Here is a 15,155-nt window from a genome sequence, read left to right as displayed (position 1 = left end):
ACACATGAAATAATTCATCTTCCTGCATAATTAGTGGGGGGGGGTCTTACATTTAGCCTTTGAATATTTATTGTCACATAGGAAATGAATGAATGATCAGTCATATATACTGTAGTTCTGATAAATATAATACCATATTATGCTGAAAATCTGTATGCTGGCCACTGTATCCATTACAACATATGCTGAAGTCTTAAGGAGAAAGATTGCAGGTGAGTACTTCTGCCCTCTGGTATAATTCTCTTTTTCTGAGCTTTCCATTCTCAGAGGCAACTCATGTTCTAGTAATTACTGTAGTGGTGTATTGTCTAATGTAACATGTCATGATCATACAGAAAGTCACTATTGTGGAGACTAATGTTCATTAGATACATATCTAATAGCAGAGTAATGAAAAACAAGCCAACCCTTCCCACCCTCAATCTGCCTATTATTACAGCAAATCTGTCATCTGACATTCCTTATAAAGAGGGCAGAGAAAGGAGTGAGCCATGCAACAGAGCTGGCTGAGCATGGAGTGGCTAGCAGGCCTAAGGGATGGTGTGGCTTGGGCACTCCCACCATATAGAACAAAGGGTTGGGGAGTGATTGTAATATACATGCACAAATCCATATGGTTACATAATACAGGTTCTCTACAGACTTCGCGAAACTTGCTCACATAATAGTATGTGTTCACAAATCTACATCTTAGAAAACTAAAATTGCTGGCAGTGCATAGACTGTGAATACTATTAAGGTACTATGTATCCATAGTTAGAGCTGATATTCTGAATTTATTCTGAATTTCTATTGATCATACAATACCCATCACTGGCTTCTGAGCACTTAACTCAACTATATAACTCCATATGAATGGGAGTACTTGTGGCACCTTAGAGACTAACAAATTTATTTGAGCATAAGCTTTTGTGAGCTACAGATCACTTCATTGGATGCATTCAGTGGAAAATACAGTGGGGAGATTTATATACATAGAGAACATGAAACAATGGGTGTTACCATACACACTGTAAGGAGAATGATCACTTAAGCTGAGCTATTACCAGCAGGAGAGTGGGGGGGCGGGGACTTTTGTAGTGATAATCAAGGTGGGCCATTTCCAGCAGTTGACAAGAATTAGGAACAGTGGGGGTGTGGGAGTGGGGGAAATAAACATGGGGAAATAGTTTTACTTTGTGTAATGACCCATCCACGCCCAGTCTTTATTCAAGCCTAAGTTAATTGTATCCAGTTTGCAAATTAATTCCAATTCAGCAGTCTCTCGCTGGAGTTTTTTTGTTGAAGTATTGCCACTTTTAGGTCTGTAATCGAGTGACCAAAGAGATTGAAGTGTTCTCCGACTGGTTTTTGAATGTTATAATTCTTGACATCTGATTTGTGTCCATTTATTCTTTTACTTAGAGACTGTCCAGTTTGACTAATGTAGTCTATACAGCTAAATCATAGCCTCTCTCTTGTCCTTTGAATTGAATGGGTCTAGTCACATACAGAATGTTACCCAAATGTTTGTTTTCAGGTTCATGGTCATAGTTGGGAAAAGGTTTGGGTAAGCATCCAAACTTTTTAGTGCCAATCTGAATAAAACTTTTTAGAGATTTCTCCATCTCTATCTTCTAAATAATAATTCAAAGTTTCTTGTTGATTACTCTTTTTTCCCTTTGTTTTTGTGTTAAATAATGGTTTTCATAATGGGGTAAACAAAAAACCCACAAACTTTTCTTTATTAGCAATTTTTCATAATTCTTTTTGTAATTTTGGGGTCTATTGTGTTTGACTAAGAGCACTCTTCTTTACAATCCAGTGTCACCTTCCGTTAAACCTGCAATGAAACCTTTATCCTATGTTTGATATCCTAGACTATAGTATTGGGAATGATTTTAAGGTTATAATCGCCTCATTAAGTGTGCCATGGCTACAGGGTCAAATGTTTGAGACTACTGGGATTGGGAATTGAGGGTGTTTTAGCACCTTAGAGAATAAACAAGGGCAAGAGCAACAGTGAAAGAATGAGAATGGTGTGGACTTATTTTGTCCAAGATATGCTATAGTTTTAGCATTCACCATCACTCTTTAAGGGTTCAATCTTGACTTCAGTGGAGTGGTTCTGGCCTATAGCTGAAAACTTGCACACTGTAGATGTTACATAGACATGTAAATTTCTGCCACCAGATGCACACTGTGTTTCTAATGAAACAACAGAACACTTAGACTTAATGTTACCTTCTCATTTTATAAATTTTGTTCTTTTTGGAGAAATGAGGAGTAGAACTGGGCAAAATTTTTCATCCAAAACTTTTTTTTCACCAAAAAAATGCATATTTGGGTCGACCGAAACATTTTGGGGATTTGTGTAGATTTTGGTGGAACTGTTTTGGTTGAAATGAAAAGAGAAAAGTTTTCAGAAATGTCGAAATGAAACATTTTGACATTGCCAGAACGAAACGTTTCTATTTTGAGGGCAAGATTCACAAGGGGATTTAGGCAAATCTGCGGAGGAGGAGGTGGAGCTGATGTCCCCATCTGCCACAGCACTCATCTGTGTGAAGGGAAATCCAGTTTGAAATCCTAGGAGCAGAGACTTTGAACCCAGGTCTACCCACCAGGATGAGTGCCCTAAGCAGCAGGCTATAGGGCAGTCTGACATGGGTCTTTCTCAGTCTCTCCTGTTGAAGCTGTTCCACTTTCTATAAAATATTTGAATAGCCATTGGCCAGCAAGAATGATTCCATAGTCCAATAGCTAGCTGGGAAGGGGGAGACCCAGTTTCCAGTCCTGCTCCAATGAATAATTAATTATTTATAGGAAGTACAACAGCTTCAAGAGGAGAGATTCAGAGAGCCCTCCTCCTAGCGGCTAGGGCACTCATCTAGGCATGAATAGACCTGGTTCAAATGCCTGCTCCAGAGCAGGGATTTGAACCTGGGTTTCCCACATTCTGACTGAATACCCTAACTGGACTATTGAGTATAAGGGGTATGCTCCCACCTCTCCCTTGTCCATTGTTTTTGTGAATCTAGCCCTTCATTTCCTTTGCCTTTGTATAAAAATGCCTGAGATAGAATGATTTGTTTCAGGTCGAACAAAACATTTTGTTTGTCCAAAAAATCTTTTTTTTTTAGTTTTTGATTTGCTGAAAATTCTAAAAAAATTCGGCTTTGGTTTGACCCAAACTGCTGATTTTGTTGTTGTTGTTGAGTTTTTGGAACTGCCAGTGAACTAAAAAAATAAAAATAAAATCAGTTATACTCACAGCTTTACTGAGAAGAATGTCACTCCTCCAGTGTCTCTTCCATCTGTGAAACCGAAGATCCTCCAATTCAGAGTTTAAATTGATAAAACCCCATTGGTAATGAACAGAGAAACAATGGAGTGAGTTTATCAATGATCTCTTGCTATGGCAACTGTTCCAGCCTCTGGAGAGGCTTTCTCATTATGCCTGTGTCTTCGTTTAGATTTGTTTCAGATTAGAAACGTTCAGCATTGGGTGGAAAAAAAATGAATTAAATCAGGTAAAGAATTCAGCAAAAGAAATTGTTGGCAGGTTTCTTGTTTCCAATACTGTTGCTCAGAGGAAAACACAGAGATTGTTTGGTACAGGTGTTTGAACTGTGTTATCTAGACAGTTGGCTTGCCTGTCTCAATTCTCACACTTTAAATGTTAAGCAACATATTCTTCCGCAGAAGTGATATTTAGGTGATCAGTTGGCACTTACTATTCTACACCTACCACCTGCAGTCCAAAATATGCTTTGAAGCATAGCATCCTGACTAGAATAATTAAGAGGATTGTACTGGAGTACATACGTGAATGAAGAGATTTAATGGAAACTATCTCCACTGAGTAGATTTTTTTCCTTTGGGAATGTACACCGGATGTACGCTTCCAACTAAAACCAGAGACGGGCACCCCAAAGTACAGGAATATTTTAATGAGCACATGTGACCACTTTTACAGTGGAAATATTTGCAAGATACTGTGGCTATAGAACAGATTTTGCTTTAAAAGCAGTGGCCTGCATTGGTTGCAGTATGACATTGCACTGCCCAAGCAATAGTGTGGGGAAAGATTGCATCTCAGTGAGTTACAATTCCCACCATATATATAAGGTATATAAGGTAGGAGTGCCAAAGCTACACCATTCTCTTTGCCTGTTACTCACTCCATATGCAGCCAGCTCTGATGAATGCCTTGCTCCTTTATCTGTCCCTTTTGGGGTGGTTTGCACCCCAGAGAGCGATCGCTGAAACAAATGGACTACAAATGTCCGGGCTGTTTTCTGAACTGGGCAAGGGGTCTTGATGGCCCTCCTCTGACTACACAATGAGCAGGGACAATCTGAGCTTATATGTACAGAGACAAGAGCTGTGAAACATTCCCTGTACCAGTCAGACCATCTAATATGGGTGTGTTGATAATCAGTGTCTCCTCTTACTATTATCATCATCCTCATCAGTTCATACATTTTCTAATTTCATACAGCAGGAATAAATGGACACACCCACATTTTATGCAACTGAAGGACACATTGGAAATTTCCCAGGAGCCTGAGGGTAACATCTAACAGCCAGGTGCTACTGACCTACCAGCCAAGTGCAACTCTAAGTCTCCCTGTTCTACTTCTAGAAGGAACATTTAATTATTAATGTTGCTGCCGTAAATAACCCCTGATTTGTTTGTATACTCTGCTTGAGGGTAAGGGTTGTCTCTGTAAAGTGCTGTAATAGCATGTTTCAAGGGTGCTCATGTCAGACTGCTTCCCTCCTTCTTTAATTAAGGTTTTTTATAGTAATAACGAGCAGGCATCAGAGGACCAGGCATGAATTCCTTGCACATCCAGAACTTGCACTGAAGTTAAAGGATTGGTCTGAACATGAGAAGAAATTATGAAACAAGTTTATTCTTAAATCTAACATAAAACGCTACAATTTAAGTGCATACAACCCTCCCTCAAGGAATTTATAGAAATTAGAGGTGAGAAATTTATAGAGAGAGAAGTTTAGCTCCACTCAGCTCTCCTTTAGAAAAATAACAATGAAAAAGCAAGGTGAGCTGGAAATTATAACAGAAAACATAAAAGTATTTTGAAGCATCTTTTCTGTGTAAATAAAGGAAAAATTCTTCAAAATACTTTTAGTCAAATATCCTAAATTATTACTAATTCTTATCTAAAGAAGAGATTTACCAACTCCTGTTTACAGTTTTAGATCATTCAGGAGAAATCCTCTGGATTTCTTTTTTGACTCTGGTAAATTGCCAGCACTATTCCTTTAATTTTTCATATAGCTGCAGGGAAAAAAGGTGGTTTTTGTAAGTCTTTAACTTCTCCTAGGTTATTCAGAATACCCTCCTCTCCCCTTTTTTTCTTATTTCATCATTCCAACACAGAAGAACCAAACACCTTTCTGCCCTGACTTGAACTAGAAGCAGTTAGGCTAATAGAGAAACAATGCATAGACTGATCCTGAGCCCACTGCAGTTAATGGCAGTATTTCTCTGACTTCATCAGGCCAAGAATCCACATCCACGTGTTGATGCAGAAAAGCTATAGTGTGTAAATATCTTATTGAGTTACACAGAGCCTGACTAGAAAACTCCAGCAGAACAGTGTATATAAAATGGAGGAGATGGTAGTCCCCTGCACCTAAACCATTGAAAGTGTGGCCCATGGATAATACACTGGATAGCTTACTTGATCTTCATTAACTTGATATGTACTTTAATATTGATCATCCCATAGGAGCTCAAGTCTTGAGGGATTGCTCCACCATATGAAAGAGGAAAATGGCTATTGACTGCATTTGATGGAACTTTTAGTGAACAAGGAAATATCTGTACAGCTGAGTAAATAACATGCAACTAATAATGTATTTGAATTTGGTCTCTCCTTGTTCATTGATTTCCTATGAATACATTGTGGTTTTCTCATGTATATTTGTTGTTTGAAATTATTCATCCATTTTTCCAGAAATGCTTATTACATGGCTTACTATTTGAATAGTGTTGCTTAGCTGTGATTGGTCATGTAACTCATGTGATGTTATTCTATTCATTGGCTAGTGAACATAATTTTTATAATCAGGCTTGCAGAAGGTGCACTGAAGACTTGCTTTGTCCGAGTAGTCCGCAAACTCAAACTTGGCTTTCCACAAACATTTCTGCTAATAAACTTGAACCCATGAGCGTTGGCAGAAGTGATATGAACATTGTAGCTGCAGCAGTGTATTTAGAAATATGAATGAGCAGGGGAGTGGCATTTTTCATGCTATGGTAGCAAATAGGAAAGTAGAGATGCTGGTCCTCAGACACTCACTTCAGAACCCTTTCTGTACGTGCTTTTTTAAAGAGCAGTCCTAAAACGAAGCCACTAGAATGAATGAGACTTTAACGGATTTTTTACTCAAGAAAAGACCTGAGGAATAGGAATGTCTTTGGACCCATAGTTGGAGCCTAGCCACTGACTGCTACTGCAGACAGCTTCCTACGAGAGTAACATGTGGAGGCCCAGTCTAAAAGATACTAAAAAAGAAATTAAGACATCTTAAATGGAAGTACTACCTGAAGTTGGAGAACTGAAGTCTACTGTGGTCATCAGTGGATACATTCAGAAGAAAAATGTCTGCCCCTGATAAAAGGTTGGGTAACGTGGAAGACAGAGAATTTAAGAGGCAAAAAATTTCTGATCTTGGGGAAATATTTTTTTCCCAAGGGAATGTCAATCTATCTTGAAAGCAGGAGATCTAATATACAATTACTGGCATTTAGAAGGGGAAGAAGGCAAGGATCCCATTTTATTTGAACAGAGTTTTGAAAGGAGAGCAGGAATTTCCTACCAGGGATGCTGAGGAGTCTCCTGTCATGGATCCTGGAAAAGTCCCCTGGGTACTCAGGGAAAATGACTCTCTAGGAGTTGCTGTAGGTTATCCACTAACAGTTGGAGAGTTTCTAGTGTTGACCATTGTAGACTTTATTTTTCCACTTTCATGTAGCACTTCTTTTGAGAATTCTTAACTGCTGTTTAAATTGATGGAATGCTTAGAATTCAGAACAGGAAACTTATTTTGGGGGAAGCAAGGAAAAAGGATCAAGCTGCATATCTGAAAGGGAAAAGTTCCTGGAAAAGTTCCTTCTACCCAGATCTAAGTTTTGGAAAGCTCAAGTGCAGGAGGGAAGGAAACCATTGTAGTCAGTTTACCAAACTGAACACGAAGACTTCAACTCAGTCCCCTACCAAACCCCAATCCTTTTAGAAGGAAAAGGCTTCTTCAGTTATGCTTTACCTCTCAGGCCATGTCTACACTTGGAAGGCTTTGCTGGTGTAGCTGTACTACTATATAATACCAGCAAAGCACTCATACTGTGGACACAGCTATCCTGGCAAAATTGCGCTTTTGCTGGCATAGTTTATTCTCCCTTGAACTCCTTTGTTGGAGCAAAATAAGCCATACCAGCAAAAGCACAGTTTTGCAAGTATAACTGCATTTACTTTTGCCAGCACAGCTATGTTGGTCACAAATCTCATCTCATCATACCCCAACTTATGAGCTATGTAATTCGTAATGTAGCCCTGGCCTCAGAAGCCAAGTAGGAAAACAATGACAGACTTGATTTGTCATGCAGCTCAGTCTTAAATTATGGATTCTAATTTGGAACTAGTGAATCAGCCTGTTTTTTCCTCTCTCTCTTCCTCCTTCCCCCATTAGTCTGTAAATTAAAAACTTGCATATATATTCTCATTCAGTATGTGAAGCTGGGTTGAGAGGCTACAATTTAATTTTTCAATGAATAACACACATTCCAGTGATGTGCTAAGACAGATTGCGCATGTTCATGTTAATTTTACTCACAATATTTTCTCACTATGAATTATTGCCTTTTGATACCAAATTGCTTTGAAATGTATATAGTACTGACCATGAAAGCAGTGCTTTAGTTTCTTCATTTCTTTCCTGGGTAAAATGAAACCATTAAAGGTTAAATTATGCTACTTCAGCACAACCTTTGGTTGTTGTGGATGGAGCCACATCATGTTTGGTGCAGCATCTTGGGCATGCAAAATACTCGGAATATGGGCCAGTATTGGGTGCATTGTCCCAGAAGTTGCTCTGGGGAGGAAATGTGACTCCTTTGCTCCTTGTACAGAGTAATTTACTGGTTTTTCTTTCTGTAATTGTTCCACTTGCTGTCTGTGGGAGGGACAAACCCAAAACCCTCACCCACGTACTGGGGGAGGGAGTATCGGTGCTTAGCCCATGTCTTTCTTTCAGTGCCCCAAACTAGCATCATGGGTATCCCTAATCTGGTTGTGCAGGGCTCTGTATATGTCATTTCTCCTTACTCCCCTGACAGGACTTATTAGGAGCACAATCAGGGCCTTTAATAAATAAAGGGTGAGGCTGAGCTTCTTGTTAGTTTTTTAAGTTATCCTCTTGAGTTTGTACAAGGCGGATAGAAAAGGCTTTTAGTGTGGTGGTGCTGTTCGCACTGGTTCTGCCTTCTCTCCGATTCAGTGATAGGGTGCATAGCTGTACTTGCAATATGTATCTTGCTACCTTTGAAATAGATCAAGATAATTCTAGATGGGATATAATTCTGTTTGATACAAAGTCACAATGTAAAGATAAAGAAAAAATGGGAAAAGATTTTTAAAAAAATCACCATTGTACATTTCTCTCTTCACTTTTCCATCTTTTTATTTTCATTATAGCTAGAAGTTACTGAAGAAAATTTTGCTGACTGCACACTGTGATACCAAATCAATAATGTGTATAGTGCACTCAGCCAAAAAAGCTCAATATTATGTTTGCTGGCTTTTTCCCCTCACAGATCAGTCAACAGCAAAAATAGCAAAGAGACAAGAAATAAAGAGACAACAAAACAAAACCTACAAACAAAAACATTCACCATTCTCCCTCTTACCAAACACAAACCCACACATGAACGTGACTTTAACTTCTTAAAACAAGCAAACCCATTTTATTATGTAGTTGCCATTCTTGCGCAAACAAGAAACAAATGTGTTTTCAGTACCCTTCCCTTAATGTATCTGAATTTGTGCTCATTGTTGATCAAATGATTTCCACAGCAATAATGCTGCTGTTGTAAGTCATCTGTCCTGTGTTCATAGAATATCAGGGTTGGAAGGGACCTCAGGAGGTCATCAAGTCCAACCCCCGGCTCAAAGCAGGACCAATCCCCAACTAACTCATCCCAGCCAGGGCTTTGTCAAGCCTGACCTTAAAAACCTCAAAGTAAGGAGATTCCACCACCTCCCTAGGTAACGCATTGCAGTTCTTCACCACCCTTCAGTGAAAAAGTTTTTCCTAATATCCAACCTAAACCTCCCCCACTGCAACTTGAGACCATTACTCCTTGTTCTTCCCTCTCCTTTCAGCTCCCAGTCATAGAATGAACTGTATGCATCCGCTCTGTCAAAATATTTGTGCCTAACACATTTTATTTTATTCACTTTCTCTTTTCCTAATGTGATGTTTGTAGACGCTGCAGTTTAACACTCTTTTATGAGTACCAGCACACTGTTTGATTTAGTAAGCCTTAAAACAGAAAGCTGTTTTATATGGTGGACTGTATTCGTAATGGCATTATCTTACAGTTGTTTGATCAATGATCTCAGTGGAATCTTCAGACGGATTAGTAGTACTGACAATAGTAGTCATTAAAAAAATTATTGGCAATGATTTCTTTTGGCTTCAGTTGTCAGTATTACTGAAAATCATTTACCTGCAGCAGTGAGGTGTAAATTAATGACTATATCACTTATAAAAAGTTTCATCTGTTAAGTTTTTTTCCTTGAGCCTTAAAATTACCCTGCTTTAGGTCAACTAAACATTTCAAACTACTCTTATCCAGTAATCACTCTTTAGCCTGAAGCTCATTATTTGTAATGCAGTCCTGTCGTGCTGAAAAAAGATATCTTGTTTAAAATATAATGTTGAAGGGTATTACTCTATGATGTGCAGCGCTGTGTGCAATCTATGATTGTTGACAGTGATCTGCAACAGACTGTGGAAGCTTGTTGAAAATGCTATTACTTAATTTATTTAAAATATAACTGGCCAAAGCATTAATACCTATGCTGTAGGAAACAATCCTACACTGGCAGGAGGATGGACAGGATACTTTGTTGTTCTAAATGCTGTGATAAATCTCATCAGAGAGCCTGATTTAAGAATATTTCTAGCACAATTTGAAGACAAAAAAGGTTTCTGATGAATCCTTCCCAATCGGATTTTTGGATGTTTATCTAAACTAAACTGAGCTTGTAAGAGATCCAGGAGCAATCCTGATTTGTGGGAACAAAAGTCTGGTCTCATGTTATTCTCAGGCATTGACCAAAACTGGTGACTGCAACCGGCAATTTTTACACTTCTTTAGGCTCATGTAAATCAAGTCCAGTTAACAGAAGGTGTGTGCTGCATTCTTATTCAGCATGGACTACAACTTTCTTTTCTTGTTTACAGAAACTGTCACAACAAGCAAAGCAACTTCCCTTTCCCCCTTTGGAGTTGGCTAATCTAAACTTTATAAGAATGGAGTCAGAACTATACGTCGCCAGCCAGAGATTTGATCAAGTTCAATTAATTTGATGTCAGATCTTGTTGTGGTTTTATCCCCTTGTGAGATTACTCTGAGCATGCTCAGAAAGGGGCCAGCTGGATGTTCCTTTGTTGTTACTGTTTGTGAGATTATATCTGTTGAAGGAACATTTAGATGGCATAGTGTCTGTCAGGAGGGACAAGCTTTTCAGCTCTTGTCTATTGATCTTACAATTTTCTTGCAATAGAGAATAAAACACTGAGCATGTTTCTACCCACAGAAGCACAAAATAGTTCCCCCACTCCCTCCTTCCTAACGTGTCATATCTTGAAGGAAAGCAAAACAGAAAAGCAGCAAATTTATTCTCAGAGCTTGGAGGACCAGGAATTATTTATTCTCTAAAATCTTCCACTATCTTGCATGAAAGAAAGTCCTATTATCAAAAGTGAGTGGTGCTTTTTTCTGCATGTCAATAACAGAGAGATCAAAATGGACTGGTTATTAATATGTTTTCTTCTTTAGAGAATGGGCTTTCCTAGGTAGTTGGCACCATGGAGCTGCTCTTAAACAACAAAATCATTAGGGTTGACACATTAACATTGAACAGGGCATTATCTGGGAGACCTACAAGGGGCAATAAATGAAAAAGAGCCATTAAATGTTCACATATTACTACTTAATTATAAATTTATATGGCTTTTCATAAATCACATGAAAATGCTCTTAACTGTGCAGATTTTTTTGTTTGTTTTTTAATTCATTCTTATTTCCATTCTGCTTGCTGGATCCTTGAATTCATTAATGCCTAAATCTTAGAGCATTTGAAAATCAACTCTTCTGCACTGCAGGACAAGTAACGTGTTCCCTCATGCCTCTACTCTTATTGTCTTGACTTGGGTCTACAAAATGGAAGCATATTTTTCTCATGAGCACCAGATCCTCAGACCTCAGAAGGGATAAGATCTGAGTGAATTCTGGCTGATAGAGCTTTTCATTTCTGGACTGATCTAAAAGAAAAAATTGCCTTTAGGGTGTGTCACTTTCTGTAACTTTGTTCCTCTGTGTAATTTGTCATTAGTGGTTTGCCCAGGACCAAAATACCTGACCTAACACAATACCCCATTAAGGATATGCTGTACTTTTGGAGCGTGTATCACTTTTTAACATTTCATACATGTTTTCTTTTTGGACTGTACTTTGTAGTGCCTGGGTGAGGAGCAATGTGGGCGGTACAGAATACTGGAGCAACTTCAGTGATGAAACCTCCTTTGGGTTTGATTGTTTAAGCAGCAGGGGTACTAGCCTCCTCTGTTGAAAACTGGCAGAACTTGTTAGGCAGGCTGTAAACTGGATAGGAGAGGAGATGCTTTCGTCTAACTCAAATAATCTGACAGGTATTCCCAATACACAGTGTAAACAGAATAAGGAATTGTTCTGATGAAAGCTGAGAGCATTTGGGGTGGGGGGGCAAGAAAACTGGACTCAATCTGTGGGGCCAAGCATGCTCCTATCCCTGCCCCACAACAACATGCAGAGCTATCTGTGTGCAAAGGGGAGTGTACACTGTAGCACAGCAGCTGCTAAGGTGACCCTGAAGGAAACACATCCCGGCAGACCTCAAAGGAATTTTGATTGTGTGGCAGCCTCTCTGAGACTCATTTATACTGAGTCCCCTCTGCACATTCTCTAGAAAAGCCAGAATCTTGTACTGGAATAAAAATGATCAACTTGAAATCTAGTTAATAATAATAATAATAATTAATAATTAATAAAATGTTAAAGTAGTTTCAGTTACTATTCCAGTGGTCAGTCCTTCCCCTCCCCTGCCAACCTTTTCCATATGTTTGGTGGAATGGTATGTCACTGTCTAGTTTCTTCTGTGGCCATCTGGATATGTTTAGCTCTAGTCCTCTCTGTATTCTCTCCTCAGTTCAGAATTGCCAGTGATAACTGTCATAGCCATTTCATGCGGATTTTTAAATGTATGACATTTTAAAGCAACAATTGGGTTTTGGGAGCCAATCTCTTGAAACACTTCTCTGCCCTCAAAAATTCACAAAAAAGTAAAAATTCTGGGACTCTGAAGAACACACGAGTTGAAAATGTCTGCCTGTGAAAATTTCAAAGTGAATGAAAAAATGTATTGAAATTTTTCTATGTAATTACTAAAAGTAAGTTGTCCCGCCCCCTTTTGGTTGGGCAAAGATATTTTGTTTTACTGAAAAGTTACACCTGACTGGCTAAATTTTTCAGTTAATGAAAAATCTTTAAAAAAAAGTTAAATGAAAATGGACATTTCAAACATAAATACCCATTTTAACAAAAAAGCTATTTTTTGTTCAAAAAATGTAAACACATTTTTTCATCCAACTCTAGCTGGACATCTTTCGGTGACAGAATGCTGTATTTTAAAAACTGAATCTCAGTAAGAATTAACACCTTGATAAAAGCCATTCACTAGCTGAAATGTGAGTCCTTTCTCCATTTGGGTGCTGCCTATACGGAAAATACCAGGGTCATTTGCACAGTTTATTCCTATTTCAAGAAAAAGACCCTTCAATTTTTAAAATTAAACCATTCTCCTATTAAGGCCAAAAGTGTCTAAAGCTACTAACAATTTTTTTTCTACACGATTAACAAATTGGTAACATTACTTTTTTTAATAGAAAAAAGTTGTCTCCTCTATTGTTTGTATTCTAGTATCAAACACAATGTTATATGCAAAAAGAAAAGGAGGACTTGTGGCACCTTAGAGACTAACCAATTTATTAGAGCATAAGCTTTCGTGAGCTACAGCTCACTTCCTCAGATGCATATCGTGGAAACTGCAGCAGGCTTTATATATACACAGAGAATATGAAACAGTATTGTTTCATACTGCTGCAGTTTCCACGATATGCATCTGAGGAAGTGAGCTGTAGCTCACGAAAGCTTATGCTCTAATAAATTGGTTAGTCTCTAAGGTGCCACAAGTCCTTCTTTTCTTTTTGCGAATACAGACTAACACGGCTGTTACTCTGAAATGTTATATGTGCTGTCCATGCATATTTCATTCTGTGTTTTGTACAGTGCCTAGCACAATGGGGGTCTGGTCCATATTTGTACTTCCTAGGTGCTACAATAACTCAAATAATTAAAAATACAGGAAGACATGAACCTTGTCCTGAACTGCTCACAAGATGATTTCGCTCCCTTCCATTCTATGCCAAGTTTAACCTGATACAAGTTGCAAACCTCTCAACAATCACAGAATCGTAGGACTGGAAGAGTCCTTGAGAGGTCATCTAGTCCAGTCCCCTGCGCACACGGCAGGACTAAGTATTATCAACTAGGGGGTTTCTGTGGGAGACAATCAGATACATATAGTTAAAAATTAGTGAATTAACAGTGGTGATGGTAAGTTTTAAAAAATAAAATAAAATTAAAGTGCTCTTGAATTATCTTAGTTGGAAGAGAACACCACGGAAAAGGGAGTGATGTTGACCAGGGGAATAACTTTATAAAATCAAGAGGCATTTGCTGTCTCTTTCAGTGCATCACTCACAAGCTTTGTTTAGAACAAGTTTTATTCAGTGACATCAGTCCATTAGCAACTGCTGGATGTCGGAGAGGCTTTGATCGAAGTTCATAACTGCTTCAGTTACAATACCATAGCAATAATAGCATACCCAGTGCATTGATACCCAGTAAAAGTCCGGAGGAGGAATGGGGTTGCGTATATGATTTGTAATGGAATAGGCAGCCTTCTGTCTCTCTATTCCAGAGCTCACTGATTCAAAGGCAGACCACTAGTCTGGGTCAGCACTAAGTAGTAACCAAAGGTCTCTTCCACTGGCAAAGAATATTTGGGGGTTTCTGTGAATTAGAGCTGGGAGAATAATTGACTTTGGTTCTCTGGCAGTTGAAAAAAATCTACCAAAAAAAAAAAAGGGGTTGGGGGATATATGGGTTGGGTTAAACCAAATCTGAAAATTGAGGTTCAAATGAAATGTTTTGTTTCAGGCATTTTTTAAAGAGCTAAAGGTACAAAATGTAGGTGTATGTGGAGAGAGGAAGTGGAGCTGATGCTGCTGCAGCTCCCCACCTTAGTAGCTTTGGCTCTGTGTTTAGGATGTGGCGGAGACCTTGGCTCAGTTCTGCTCTGTGCCTGAAGTGCAGAAGGTATTTGAACTTAGGTCTCCCACGCTGTTGGAGAGTGCCCTGACCACTGTGCTTTGAGATATTCTGGGCTAGGCCTCTCTGTCTCCCACTTTGAAGCTGTTCCACTTTTTATAAATACATTGTCATTGGAGCAGTAGCTTGAACTTGGGGCTCCCAAATCCCAGTGAGTGCCCTAATCAGGGGTGCCAGAACAGAGGGGGTGAGGGGGCTATACTATCCCACTTTTTACCAGCTGTAAGCATGAGTGATGGTGGGGGGGCAGGGTCTTGGGGGGAAGAGGTGGTGTGAGAGTGGGGCTTTGGGGGGGAAGGAACAGCGTGAGGGCAGGAAAGGGGTGGCATGGGGTGGGGCCTTGGGAAGGGGAGGCACGAGGGCGGGGGGCTTGTGGGAAAGGAGTGGTGTGGGGGCAGGGCCATAGTTTGGGTGCCAGTGGCCA

This window comes from Lepidochelys olivacea (assembly GCF_965140295.1).
Source record: "Lepidochelys olivacea isolate rLepOli2 genome assembly, chromosome: 4".
Classification (NCBI taxonomy): domain Eukaryota; kingdom Metazoa; phylum Chordata; order Testudines; family Cheloniidae; genus Lepidochelys; species Lepidochelys olivacea.
This window is presented reverse-complemented; position numbering follows the sequence as displayed.